Genomic DNA, 15,164 nt, shown 5'->3' on the forward strand with positions numbered 1-15,164 from the left:
TGGGTTTGACATTCTAAAGGTCAAGAACTTGGCAATAAGCCATAAAATCCTTTAGAAGTGTTCATTCCCTTTGACCTCTGAGCAGCACCTCTAGCAATTTACTGTAAGGAAAGTTCTAGAAATGCATACAAAGATTCATTTACAGTGACATTTATCACAGCGTTATAGCACAAAACTGGACACAACCTTAATGTCCAGCTACAGGAGATTGGTCACCTCAACACCAACACAGGCACGGGATGGCATGTTATGCAGCTGTAATACTAGGAAACACCTACAGTTTTCTTCCTGAGTCAAGAAAATCCCAGTTCTGCACTGTGTGTTCCTTTCCTGGGAGCCTCCTCTACTACTCACATAGAACACGTCACCTCTGGTCACAAGATGTGTGGGTTTTTCCCCCACACCAAGCAATTCTCCACACCACCAGCTGGACATCCTATATTTTTTTTAGTTTCTGAGAGAGAGAGAGAGAGAGAGAGAGAGAGAGAGAGAATGAGAGAGTGAGCATGAGCAGAGGAGAGACAGAGAGCGAGAGGGAGACACAGAATCTGAAGCCGGCTCCAGGCTCTGAGCTGCCAGAACAGAGCCCAATGTGGGGTTTGAGCTCATGAACTGTGAGATCATGACGTGAGCTGAAGTCGAACACTTAACCAACTGAGCCACCCAGGCACCCCTGGATGTCCTATAATTTAACTCAATTCTGATACTGTCTACCTGGAGAGAGTGTCAGATTCCACAGGTGAAGGGTCTGGTCCCACAAGATAGTCCCCACTTCAGATGTCAACCGCAAGGAGTAAGACCCCAGGTTACCCACAACTTCTGTCCATTTGGCCACAAATTGAAGGTTGCCCTTCGTGATTAATTTTCTAGAGTGGCTCGCAGAACTCAGGGAGACAGTTAACATTTACAAGTTTATTGAAGGATGTGATGAAGGATGCAGAGAAGCAGCCAGATAGAAGAGACACATAGGGTGAAGTCTGGAAGGGTCCCCCACACAGGAGCTTCTGCCCCTATGGAATTGGGGTGCATCACTCTCCCTGTGTGGATACGTCCACAAGTCTGGAGGCTCTCTGAAACCCAAACCATTGGGATTTTTATAGAGGCTTTATCCCACAGCCTTTCTCCATCTTCTCAAGAGAATGGATGGTGGGGCTGAAAGTTCCAAGCTTCTAGTCATGGCTTGGTCTTTCTGGGGACCAGCATTCTTTGACAAGAATGGGAGACAGGGGCCATATACCTTCTACTACCCCCAAGTAGCCATTAACAGTTCCATTTGGAAGAGTGCTTCATGGCACGGGAACAGGCTCATGGAGTAATGTTAGGCTGAGTAAGGACAACACAGAGTATATAGACAAAGGATATTCAACTAAGATCAAGGGGGTGATGTCTAATCACTGAAGACTCTACAGCAGTTACCATGACAGGCACATGGCCACACAGCCCACAAACAGAAGAAGATAGTTTGGCCCCAAGATGTCCTCTCCTCCACTGGCGTGGTGAGGCTGTTGCAACGTATACAGAGCAGGGAGAAGTAGAAATTTTTCTCTTATTATTAACTGAAAAACAAAACTGCAGGCAAAACATAAACACAGCTACACCGTCTCATTCCTGCAGGCACTTACATGCCCTCAAAAACCAAAAACTACAAAGACAAAACTGTGGGAACTAGAAAGCAGGGTAAAATATTAACCGCTTGTATTTTCCAAACATTCTTTTACAAAGTTACATTACTGCAAACATTGAAGAAAAAAGAGGTAGGTGGGAATTTGGTTCTGTATTTATTCCACTGCTCTCTCATTAATTTTAGGCATGTGGATATACTGCCCATGCAGTAACGCTTACCTATCTTTGGATGGAGTTATAATTAGATACATGCGTTCACCAGTAGATTAATGGGTTCAAGCAACATTGGCTACACAGAAAATCTCGTTTTCACCACTACAATGTATTGTTTCCATTAAAAAGTCTTTATGATAAATTCAATCAGGAATTTCTGTCTAGAAAGAGCTAAGACGCTATCTGGGGCCATGGCACAAAGGACGCTGCCACTCATCAGGCGCACAACCATGCTGCCTATTTCTGTTTCCTCTTGACAAGCCCCTCCGCCATTGTAGCTTGACCCAACCTTTGGATCTTCTTTCACACTCCAATTTCTCACTCCTGATCCTCAAGGACTTTGCTCCCTGTGGCAGAAGGGAGGCCAGCCGACCACCAAACGTGCTCCCTCTTAGTCCTGAGAGCGCAGCTAAACTACATTTCCCAACCTCTCTTGCAGTTATCACAGCCACGTGGCTGAGTAATGGCCAGTTACACATAGGCATAAGTGATGGATGCCCAGGCATGGCCCATCCAAGCCTCCCACATGCCATCTCCAGCCTCCTTCCCATCTTCTACTGAATGCAAAGGAGGAAGCCATGAGACGAAGGGTGCTGGGCCCCTGAATGACCATGTGGAAGGCGATGCCCTATTTTGAATTTCCAAGATATCCATACTGCATACTGGCAGGAAATTAGCCTTGATTGGCTATGTTTCTGAGATTTCAGGTTTATCTGTTACGGCAGCTGGCATTCTCTAATACACTGCCCTCTTCTATTGCTGAGGTTTTCTAAAGGCTAAAAGACCTCAGCTCCAACATTTTCTTCTCCCACTAGGTCTCATCTATCACGTGAGCTCATGTGAGCTGCACCGGTTTAAAAATACCATGGGTTTACTACTTAACGTGCCTTGGCAAAAATTAGTCCAGGCCTTGTCGATTCTGTATTTCTGGAATTATAGGTGTATAAATAAAACCCTCTATTTGTTCCAGAAGTTGAGCCCTTTTGTGCATCTGTTTGACACTTTTCATTAATTCTAAGGCCACGTGACTAAATGTGTCACTCGCTCATTTTTCACTTATAGGAATAGAGGACAGTACATCAGAGAAAAGGGAAGAGATAAAATCAAATTTCCTTGTGGAACAAGGAAAAAAATGCAAAAACTCTTGTCCCACTTTCAACATGCCATCACTTGACCTCAGTTTTATTTACTATTTGAAGGCAGGCTTTAGCAGTTTAAAAGCCGTGTAATTGGACCATCCTCCTTTGAAGATAAAGTCGCCTACAGTAATCCTTTCCCTCCTCCGTGACTTTTTCTTCAGAGGACAGGTATGACAAATGAATCCTGGCACGTCCTGTACAAGGTTATAGATCAGAAGTGTTCTGCCTGTTTGTGAGGGGAAAGAATAACAACAAAGAAACCGTTTCCGGTGATTGTTTGGGAAACAATGAGGAAGCCAGGACAAAATGGGAAAGAAACCTTAGTTTTAATAAAAGGTTTCCAAAGGAAAATCCCCCCCCCAAATGGCCCCACTAGTCTTACCTGTATTAGTCCACCTTCTCCTTCCTCAAAAGCAACAAGCTATAAAATAAATGGGCAGAGCTTCCTTCCTTGGTTTTCTATTGAAAGTTTAATTTGCAACACACCCAAATGTGCGTCCTATTCCACTGTCTGGAGGAAATTGATGGCCCCTCTCTTGTGGCAGGAGTGCAGGTTGGTGGTTAAGGAGAGGGCCATTCGTTTCCCTCTGTGACAGGAAGCCGACCCCAACGGCAGCCGTAACCACGTGTGCCCCTGTTGCTATGAACATTTGGGACACTAAAATAAATTGATTGCACCAAAAGATTCTTTCGCTCTCCCCACCACATCATCTTAATGGGGAATTCATACCACTCTGAGCTGCGTTTACTGCTGAAACAGAATGATGGCTTCTAAAATTACTCCAGCACGTACTGAATGGGACCTAAGTTTATTGGGTTATGAGACAACATTTTGGTTTTAGTGAAGGCCATCCTTCCAGAAGGCCTTGGATTCCGAGGCAGTTATGCCTTTGTCAGATCCAGGGATATGAATCTCTGCTTTACGTCAAAATCTCTCTTTCCTCTGCTTGAAATACCCTCATTTCTGAAATTCCCAAACACGTCCTTACATCCAAAACGAAGACTGAAGAGTGTTACAGATCCCAGATGTGAGCAATTAATACAAATCAAAACCAAAGAAAAGGAGAAGGGAGTGAAGACAGACGGCTGCAGGTTAACTGGTATACACACAGACGGGAAAAGTCTCACAGCTGAATGTGGCTGCACCCTGACGCTGTTCTGTATGACCCACTTCTAATTGTTTACTGACCTCCCCCCCCCCTACTATGCATAGGCCCTGGACACCCCCTCGCGCCCTCCATTCTCCCAAGAGGACCTTCCTGATGCATTATTCAGTTAAATGCAACATGCTTCTATCTGAACAACTCCTTGTTTGCTCTAGTCAAAGGCTTTCCTATCTCTGATCAGGATTCTTCCCTGCACGTGGTTATTGCGAACTTCAGATAGGGAAGTGTGAGTACACCCAGGGCAGTGTCTTGCACCAACATATGTCCTTCTTAATAATAGCTGCCTCCCTCATTACACTCCTGAGGCTGCGAGCTAAAACAGTAGTGTCCCATTTTTTGAAGACACGAACGCCGGCCCTGGAGACTAAAGGACCTTTCGGAAAGTCACCTAGGAAGTTAGTAGTTGGATCGGACTTGGAACTTGTTCTTTACACCCCCTCCCTGCACTGCCCCCAGGTGCAGGGGGCATCTGGGAGCTCTGAAGCTCCCCTCTCGATAGGCTTGATCACCCATAATGCCCTGCGTCGGGCAAGCTCAGATCAGCAAGCCACACGTTTGGAATGCCTTCCGTGAACTTCCCCACACTTCCTTCACTAAAACCTCAGAAGAACTGGTGGAAACTGATGGGTGTTCCAAAGCAACCCCGCACGTAGCAAAAGGCGCCCATGTCTCCCGCAGCTCAGAACTAGCTGAAGAGGACCCAGGAACACAGCACGCAGGGAAAATGCCGGAGTTTCTGAGTCAAATGCCTTGGTTCTAATCCTGCCTCCCGCATTGACCACATGTTGCTGTCTTGGGCAGGTCGCTAATGTCCCTCTTCTCTATCGTCCAATCATAACATGGGAATAATTTAATATGTGCCTCGACAGGCTGCTAAGGATGAGATAAATAAAGGTGCCTCTAACAGTTTGGCATCTAGGAAGCACTGTGTATTTGTGAAAACAAAACATTGAATAAAATGAGAGGGGCACGATGTGTAGGGGCAGGGAATCTCACTTGGCTTGCTTCGATCAAGTGAGCCGGTGTTAAAGGGAATTAAGTATGGGGTAAATGTCTGCTGGGGCTTTGTCCTTGCAGCCCAAACACAAAGGGCCCTTTCAGAAGCAGCCAGGCCAGCCCAGGGGGGGATGTTGGCAGGGGAGGGCGGCCTCACCTGCAAGACCACAGCCAGGCTCTGCCAGCAGCTCCAGGGCAACCGGGGCCCGGTGCCAATCAGACGTCTTATCTGAGTCCCTGGGACTTTTGAGGTTCCTGAACTAGAGAGAGAAGTGGGTGCCACCAAGAGCTCCCTGCACATTCTCAACCATGAAAATGAACTGATCTACTCCTGAGAGAGAGAGAGAGAGAGACTTGGAAAGCGGGAGAAGGAGGAAGAAAGAAAGAAAAAAAAGACCAGAGGTTTACCTAAAAACAAACAAACAAAAAAATAATAATAATAAAATACAAAGGGGTTCAAAAGGAACGTCAATTACAGACATCTGGGAGCCGATAACGTTATTGTCGGTCAAGACGCAACACCAGATCCCCAAAGGCCATCGTTGCTCCCCATTCATTACCTCACCTGACACCCACCCCTCCCCCTGAGGTGAACTGGGCTGGGACGCCCCACGCACCAATCAAGTGACGAGGCACAGGCATGTTGGGGGCACCCTTGAGGAAAGCCTGTGTTTGAGCCACAAATCCTAAGGATGCTGCCAGAAGCTCCGTGGTCCTCAATGGAGCCAGCCAGCTGGGGGCTTGATCTTTCAAAAAGATCTCATTAAAAAGGAGGAAAGAAAAGAAAGAAAGAGGCAACCCAAGACCATTGGTGGGCATTCGCTTCCAGCACAGGTGCGACAAGGGATTACGTTACAAACCGATGATCTGAATAGGGTAGGCATCATTTCACTTCGAAAAATAAATGCAGCAAAACAACAGACCAAGTAAAGGACAAGATATATGCATATAAGTTATATGCATCTAGGCTTTATATGTAGACACATGTACATGAACATACTTAGATCATGAAGCATATACCATGTTACACAGTCTATGGTAGCATGTTTTCTGCGCTTCATATATGTAGTCGGAAATAGATTACAAAGAACATTTTTCATATACAACATATGTATTCCAGGCTCATTCTGAATCTCTAGGAGACTAAGGGTAGTTGGGCAGAATAAGAAATATTAATGAGACACATTTTTTTCCTCTCAAACTGGTTTTTACTTGTTCTATATAGGGGGAGAGCTTTCCCGTACTGGTTATGAAAATAATACATCTCACTGTAGAAATTCAGAAAAACAAAACGAAATAAAGAAGAAAATTAAAAATCTATTATCTCACTGTTCAGAGATTGCATCTGCCAACATTTCTGTGTGTTTCCTTCTGGGCTTTTTTCTTTTTTCTTTTTATTTACCAATTTATCACAGACATGTTTCCATGTCAGTGAACATAGATCTACGTAATTGTGTTTAATGGTTCTAGACTATTCCACTCTAGGGATGTGCCAAAATTCATTTAGCCAATCAAATATTATTAGATTTGTATGTGGTTTCCAATTTTTCACTGTTAAAACCATACAAGCGTTAAGTTTTAAAATAATATCCAAACAGGACTGCATAGGACATGCATGGAGCCAGAGAAAAGTTGAACAGTGTATGAACAGTGCCCACTTTTATCTGTGATAGGAATGACACAGAGCAGTCACCTGGGTCACTCCAGGCAGTGGCTTCCCCAAGTATCAGCTGCGCTGTCTCCAGCGGAGTCAGGCAGAAGGAAGACGCCAGGTAGAAAACAGCTTGCGGAATTCATCGTCTGTCCAGCAACCAAGCCTGAGACCCGTGTGGGATCTCAGCTCTCTCCTTAACTGACCAAAACAGGCCAGAGGGCAGAGGTAGCGGGAAGAAAGGCTGGGAACTTACTTACAAGCCTTCATTTCTAAATGGGCTTTTGCCGCCAGCTCGCTTGGTAACCTTTCCTGGGAGCTGCTCGTAGTGAAGTCTTTCCAGATACTCCAGTGAAATGTCTCTTGCCGCCCTTGTGGATGATGTCTCTTCTCCAGTCCTCAGAGAGCTTCTTCCAATGTGTATGCAGGTGAACAAGAAAGGCGTGAGCCCTGCCTTCATGGAGCTAATTAATACCTGAGCACAGGAGTAATCAGGTAATTGAATGAAGTTGTTGAACCCGTGATAAGTTCTGGGGGTGGCAGGAATGCTGGTAGTGAGTTACATGGCACAAGGTGGTCCGCAAGGCCACTCGGAGCAGTGACAGCGAAGGTGAGAGCCCAGGACCGGAGGACACAGTTGTGCCAAGTGCCAAACAGAGAGCCATCCACATGCAGGAACCCCGTCTGCAAAGGCAGAGGTGGGGAGAGTCCCCTCCATGAAAAGGAAGGTCCCTGGGCAACTGGGCAGGGTGTGGGGCAGGGAAGTGGCATGGTGGGAGGGTGACCAACTCATCCAGGTTTGCCAGGGACTTCCCTGGTTTTAAAACCTAAACTCTCAGGGGCGCCTGGGTGGCTCAGTTGGTTGAGCGTCCGACTTCAGCTCAGGTCATGATCTCACAGCCCGTGAGTTCGAGCCCCGCGTCGGGCTCTGTGCTGACAGCTCGGAGCCTGGAGCCTGCTTCGGATTCTGTGTCTCCCTCTCTCTCTGCCCCTCCCCTGCTCATGCTCTGTCTCTCTCTGTCTCAAAAATCAATAAAAACATTAAAAAATTAAAAAAAAAAAAAAAAACTAAACTCACATCCTTGAAAGCCCTTGGCCCTGGGCAAACTGAACACTGGCCACCTTCTCGGCACAGTGTTCAGCACAGGGTCCTCCAGGCAGTTGAGGAGAGTGTGGATTTATTCTAAATTCGGTGTGTGTGTTGGGGGGGGGGGCAATGAGAGTTTCAAGCAGGAGTGTGAAATGATGGTAGCAAAAGTGCCAGCGATATGCTCAAGAGTGTAAGACAGGAGTCATTCTTGATTCATTTCTTCCCCTTTCCCCTGCACCCTCACCCTGCCCCTGCTGCGTCCCCAACCCATCCACCTCTCCAGTCTCCATATCACCGCTCTACTGCGTACCGGTTAAAAGCCAGGGCTCTGAGGCCCGAGGACCCAGGTTCACATCCCAGCTCTGCCACCTACTGGCTGGGCGAGCTCAGGAATTCTCTGCGTGTCCATTAACTCATCCGCCAAAGGGAGGTAACGGAAGGGTCCTGGGGGGGGCAGGGAGACTGAATAAATTGACACGTGTAAAGTAGTTAGTGCGTAGCACTTGGCAAGCTCTCACATTAAGAGACTGTCCGCCTCCTGAGGGCGCAATTCAGGCAGCTCCCCACCTGTTCACCGGGCTTCTGTGCTCACCCCCAGCCCAGGAGACCAGAAATGGCCTTGTAAACAAATCCAATTTTTGTCACCACCCTCCCGCCTTCTGAAAACCCTTCGGCGACTGCCATTACTCTTGGAATAAAATTCAAGCATTTTCCTGGACCTCCAAGACCCTTTGTGATCTGAGTGATACCAGCCTCTCCCTAGTGGCTTTCCCTTTTTTTCCCCTTTATTTTTGATAAGTTGAAATGGCTCATGAGTTGTTGCTGCCACTACCATTATGACTGTGACTGCTATTATCCAACCCTGCGTCGACCCATCCGTTGCTCGGTCTGGGGACACCTGACTTCCTACTTTGATTCCTTTATGCTGCACTCTGGGAGAATTTCTCAGCCTGGCATTCCTGTTCTGTCTTTGTGAAGCCCTTCCACATCTCTTCAGCCTCTGAATGGTTTTGGACTTGCCCAGGGCTCAGTCCTGGGGCCATTTCTTTCCATGTTTCCACCAACTGTCTGGATGAAACTGCCCAGTGTCACGACTGTCTCCAGCTGGGTTCTTTCCCCTAAATGCCAAACTTCCCACTTAACATCTCCAGTTGGAGCATCCTTCCAAGCATCTCGAACACATGTCCGAAGCCAAACTCTTGATCCCACCCTCAGTGATGCTCTGCTTTCCCTCTGCCCCTCCCTCCTGATAGTCTTTGTTCTTACAGTTCCTTGGGTTCTTCTGACGCCTTTCTCTTGCTCACCTCACATCCAGTAGGTCAACAAATCTTCTCGGCATTGCCTACAAAAGATTTCCGGGAGCTGACCATTTCTCACCACCTTCAAGAGGCAATGGTCCAAGCCACATTGCTTCTTACCTGGGTTATTTCCACAATGTCCTAATTGATTACCTAGTTTCCACTTCTCATCCCCCACAGTCGGTTTTTTCCATAACAGTCCAATCATTCCTTTTAGAATGTTCAGTCAAGTCAAATCAAGCTCTTTGCCTAAAGCACTCCATGGCTTCCCGTCTTGCTCAGAGCAAGAGCCAGAGTCCTTCAAAGCCATAAATAATCTGCCCTGTCCCATCCCCCTACCATTCTGATTCATTTTCTAAGGCACTCACACTTTGCTCATCCTACTCCAACTACATAAGTCTCCCGGTTGTTCCCTGAAGCGTTGAGACATCCTCCCGGCTCAGGGCCTTGACACCTGCTGTTCCTTCTGTCTGGAACATTCTTCCCCTTGATATTCACTTGGCTCATCTACTCTCTCATTTCCTGAGGCCTGTTCTGACCATCCTGTATGAATAGTATCACCCTCCCCATTCCTGTACCTCTTAAGTGTTTCTTACCCTGCCTTACTTCTCATCACAACACATATCACCTGACATATATTTACTTGTTTCACTGGTTATTATCTTTTTTGTCTCCCCTAACTAGACCTGAAGCTCCATGAGGACTGGGACTTAGCTTTATTTACTCTTCACTGCCCCGTGCATCAACTGTCCCTAACATATAGTAGCAGCTCACTAAATACCAGTGGACTCAATGCATGGGTAAATGAAGGACCTCTGATCTGATTTCTTAGATGCAGTATTCAATATTACCTCTCTGAGGATATTAATTATACTTATTTTAAAATCTTGTCCCAGTTCCTCTATTGACCAGTTTCTCCTATGTAACTTTTTCAGTTTATTGAGTTTGTCATTCTATACCTTCTGTCTCATTTTGTGGTTATTTTTCAAATGTTTGGTGGGATTATTTTTTTACTGTCAGTCGTTTTTGTATTTGAAATCCCTAATAATCATCTGGTTTTGTTTAGATGGCCCACTCTGGACAAATCCAGTTGTCCCCCCATCCTCTTCTCTCTGGGCTTCTGGGACCGAATCTTAATCCCAAAGAGCTGTCAGCAATGAGGGGTGAAAATGAGGTGTGCAAGGTCCCCAGAAGCCCAGAGAGGAGAGGACAGAGGGACAAGTGATGCTAAACGTTACCAATCGTTTGGCTTTGCAAGAGTAACCCTGTCCTCACTGATGAATAAGGAAGAGGCTTAACAATCAATTAGAAACATTCCATTAGGGGGCACCTGGGTGGCTCAATTAGTTAAGCGTCTGACTCTTGATTTCAGCTCAGGTCATGATCTCAGGGTCATGGGATCGAGCCCCACGTTGGGCTCTACACTGAACGTGGGGCCTGCTTAGGATTCTCTCTCTCCCTCTCCCTCTCCCTCTGTCCCTCCCCCACTCTCTAACATTAAAAAATATTTAAAAAAATAAAAATACCACCTTTATTTTTTAAAGAAACATTCCATTAATGAAAACAAATCATGTGCTTATAGAAGAAAAAATCCCTTTTTCCTATGTAAGAAATTGTTGTTTCTATAAAAAAAATTATCGGCCCTTTCCTGAATGGCTGACCTTTTTGGTGGAAATGCATTTTCCAGCCAACCGGGCCAACAGCTTCATTATGTTCCCCTGGAACCAAAACTGTACTCGAATGTTCCAACAAAATCCAGAGAGGGGTTGGCACAAGAGAAACAAGACTGAACAGGCACTCACGTAAGAGGTTGAGATTCCTCAACCCCAAATCTCCATCCTCCAACATCCAGACTTGAATGTCGCCCAACTACTCAAAATGTGTTCCTCTTGGAAGTATTCCCCTCCCTCAGCTACTCTGATTTAGGCTTGTCCCTCTCCTCCCCAGCGCCCCATGCTTCTCTCTTCCACAGTATTCTTCAGGGTTCTGTAGAACGAAGAAGAAAGGGCAGCCACTAACATGTGCAAACGATGATGTACGTGCAGCCTTCCAGAAGCCTGGTGGGAGAGGATGGGTCTGGGGCCACAGAAAGCAACGTGGAAGGGGCAAGCCTGATGGAGGGGAAACCCACTGAGGACCTGGGCCAGCGAGACAGAAGCCTGATGAGGAAGAAGAGCTCAGAGTCAGGAGAGGTGCACAAGTCCCGGGAGAGAGAGTTAATCCACTTCACGATTCCTCCAAAGGCGGAACATGGCGGCAGAAGAATGACACCGCCCGTTTGGCCACACGGAGCCAGACACCGCATCCCAGGAGAGACTCGGTTTGTCCCTCTTGAGGGAGCCTCGTGACTCTGTGCGGGGCAGATGCCCCATGAACTTTGCCAGATCTCCATCTCACTTGCTTATCTGCCCCCGCGGTCCTGCCAAAATGCCGAGGTTCGGCTGAAACCAATTAAGAAGCCCTAACGATGATCTGAAATGTCAAGTGCTCCTCTGTGCTAATGATATGCATCCGGAACACTTCCCAGATGAGAGAAGACACGCTTCCCTTTGATTTAGAGTTGGAAGGATGACAGAGTGGAGGCAGTAATGATGATGAAAAGAAAGGCATAAGCCAGGTGACAACTTCCCATCACACAGAGAAACCAACAATAGGGAATCAACAAATTATGTGTGCTGTTGGCATCGTGGCATAATCAACGGCGACACCGCCTACGGCAACTGCCGAGAAAACACAGCCACCTGCCATGCCACGCCCCGGGCCCATACGGGACCCTTAACTTATCTTGGATGAAATAAAACCTCTAGGTTTGCCAATCAGGGCTGTTACTCTTCGGAGAGTGAGGAAACATGCACATAGGCCTTCCTTAACAATCCTTTTCATCCCATTAAGAAAACGAAGAAAAATAATGCTGCTGTTGGACCACACTGTGCCTTCTTAGTTTGTGATTTTCTCATCGGGAGGGGTGTATTAGTTTCCTGTTGCTGCCATTCCAAGGTGCCAGGAACCAGGTGGCTTAAAACGGTAGCAATTTACAGTCTTACAGTTCTTGAGGTTAGAAGCCCCAAATCAAGGTGACCTCAAGTTTGCTTCTTTCTGGAAACGCTAAGGGAGAATCTGTCCTGGGGCTCTCTCCCAGCTGCGGGAGCCTCAGACATTCCCGGGCTTCTAGATGCATCACATGGCATTCTCCTCGTGACCCCACATTGCCCACCCCTCAGTGCATGTGTGGCTCTGTCTCCAAATTTCCCCTTGTTATAAGGTCACCAGTCATACTGGACTAGCGCCCATTCTAATGACCTCATTTTAACTTGGCAGCCTCTGTGAAGACCATATGTCCAATAAGGCCACATTCTGAGGTTCCAGATGTGAGGACTTCCAACGTATCTCTTCTGGAGGACACAATTCAACCCATGACAAAGGAGCTGGTCCCTTCCGATGAAGCTAGAGAAAACGCCGTGTGGGGTGTCCACGACCAGCTGTGTTCTGCATAACTGTGGGCTTTGGTGGAGGTATTTCAAAGGTTCTGCAAACACTGATTCAAATTTCATTTAGAAATACACTGGAAAAATCTATGAGCATGCACTGAGATGTGATGCATATCGTTTATGAACACCCACGTACAATTTGCGCTACCAGAATAACAAGTTGGGTTTTTTGTTTTGGGGGGTGTTGTTTTTGTTTTTGTTTTTTGTCCAGACCCAGGAGGAAGAGTCCTTGTTCCGCCTCCCTGCATATATTCAAACTTTTTTAGTAGGTTACTGATTTAAAATGAGCGTTGCTTTATAGTGGTCTTCTTTGAATTCAAGTCCTGTGCGTGACTGTGTAAGTGTGTAGGCAACTGTATAAAACTGCATAAATGTTTAAGTGCAGGCAAGAAGGTTCCCAGGGCTTAATTGCAAGGGTCCAGATGCCCCTGCTTAGGAAAAGCTCCCACTTGGCTCTGTGGTTAATCATGTGAGGGAACACATGGCATGTTGACAGGATGACACTGGGGAGGAAGGATGGCATTTCTATAAAGTTTAGGCACCCTATTAGTCAAGGTTCCTCAGGCTGCAAATGACAGAAAGCCATCTCAATCTAGTTTAAGTGAAAAGAGGACGTTTCGTCTACTCCACGGTGTTTCTTCTGCCTCTGCTCCTCGCCGTACAATTTCCCTATGTAATTTCCTCTGTGTTTCTGTCGGGCGTACCGTGAGTCGGCTCGCTTGCACACATTCCAACATTCTCTAGCCTGCTTCCCTGAACTACAGAGAATGGAAATCTAAAACTACATTTCCCAGGTTCCCCTGTGGCTAAGGTTGCCAGGTAGCCTAGGTTCTTCCTCAGTGATGTACAAGAGGACAACGAGGTAGCCATTGCATGGGAGGAGACTGGCTCTTTTAGCACGCTGGATGCAGAAGCACCTGGTTCTTCAGAATAGCACCGGAGAAGGTTCTAGCATCCAGTCCTCAGTTTACAGGTGCTACTGGGTGAAGCAGTCACTGGATGGCTTCCACTAACAGTCTTGACTGGTTTCTCCTGGCTGCTGGTTATGTGGCCTCCAAACCCAGTTTTTGAGACCTCCTAGAGATGCTGTGAACTATCAAAAATGTCAAATTTTCTTTTAAAGGTCTTTCTACTTAAACTAAAGCAGATTCTGTTGTGTGCTACTGAGAACTTAAGGAGATACAGAAGGACTCTAACGTACGGTCCATACATTGATGAGTAGCAGACTCCCCCCTTCAGCCACAACTTTCTCTGAAACTGAAGACAGAGTTTCGACTCTCTCCCAGGCAACCCTGCCCAGATGTCTTACAGGTCCCTCAGTCTTCCTAGACTCCAAACCAAACTCATCATTTTCCCCTCCAAGCCTGCTGGTCGTATTTCCTTTATCAGATGCTACCATTTTTCCCAGGCACCCAAACCCCAAATCTGAGACTCATCCTAGACTTGTCTTTCTCTTTCCGCCCCCCAAATTTCAATTAGTCCTACTTCTTAATCCTTCCCTGAGTACATCCCTTCTTTAATCCTCCTACCGCATACCATAGTTTCTCACCAAGAGAAGCTCTCCCATCTCTTGCCTCGGGGAGTCCATCCTTCACACTTAACCGTGGTGATTTTTCACACACCCAAATACAACCAGGTCATCCCTTGGCTTGAAAGCATTCAATAATTTCCCACCGTTATTGTGGTTTCAAGCTAGATGAATGGTATGAAACCAGAGGGATGTATGGCAGACACTGGCTAAAGACTCACCAAATCCATTTCTTCTTTCCCCGAGAACATGGCCGGACTACGCTTCCCAGCTCGTCTTCCCTTATAGGGCTTGGTTATCAGTCCGATCTGACTTCAAATATTGGCTCTACTATTGTATCAGTCAGCTCTTGCTGTGTAACAAACCACCCTGAAACTTAGCGGCTTAAAACAATCATCATTTTTTATTTCTTCCAAGTCGACAGAAAGACGGGCGATTCTGCTGCCCTGGGGTAAGTTCAGCCGACTTAGCTAGGCTCACTCTTGCATCGGTACCTCCGTAGGTCAGCTGGGGGCTGCCTGGTCTATGACAGGCTCGGCAGGGAGATTATACCTCTGTTCCATGTGGTGCTGCCTCTGCCAGTTTTCTTTCCAGACTTACTCTCACATCAGAGACAAGGCTTCAAGAAAGAGCAGAAACATGGAGGCATCTGGAGGCTAGGCTCTGGACTGACCTAGTCTTCCCCCACAATCTCTGGGCCAAAAAAAATTATAAGGCAGCTCAGATTCAAGGGGTGTGAAAACAAATCCTAGCTCATAGTGAGAAAGGCTCCAGAGGCATACCGCAAAGAGAAAAAGTAAAGAATCGCAGGCATTTTTGCAATTAAAGTAGCACGGCTACTCACTTGATATGTGACCTTAAGGAAGTTTCCTCTCTAGGCCTCATTTCCTCATCCATAAAGTAGGGGAAATGATACACACTTCACAAATGAGATTCGGAGGTAAGGTAAAGTCCTTAGCACAGAGTTTGGCA

General features: G+C 46.6%; 1 protein-coding gene across 3 annotated transcripts in view; it reads right to left on the reverse strand.

Annotated features, from left to right (window-relative positions):
• The window catches only part of KAZN (kazrin, periplakin interacting protein), a 1,084,458-nt gene that overhangs the window by 804,010 nt on the left and 265,284 nt on the right, over positions 1 to 15,164 (reverse strand). The window lies entirely within an intron of this gene.

This window comes from Neofelis nebulosa, chromosome 2 (genome assembly GCF_028018385.1).
Source record: "Neofelis nebulosa isolate mNeoNeb1 chromosome 2, mNeoNeb1.pri, whole genome shotgun sequence".
Taxonomy (NCBI): domain Eukaryota; kingdom Metazoa; phylum Chordata; class Mammalia; order Carnivora; family Felidae; genus Neofelis; species Neofelis nebulosa.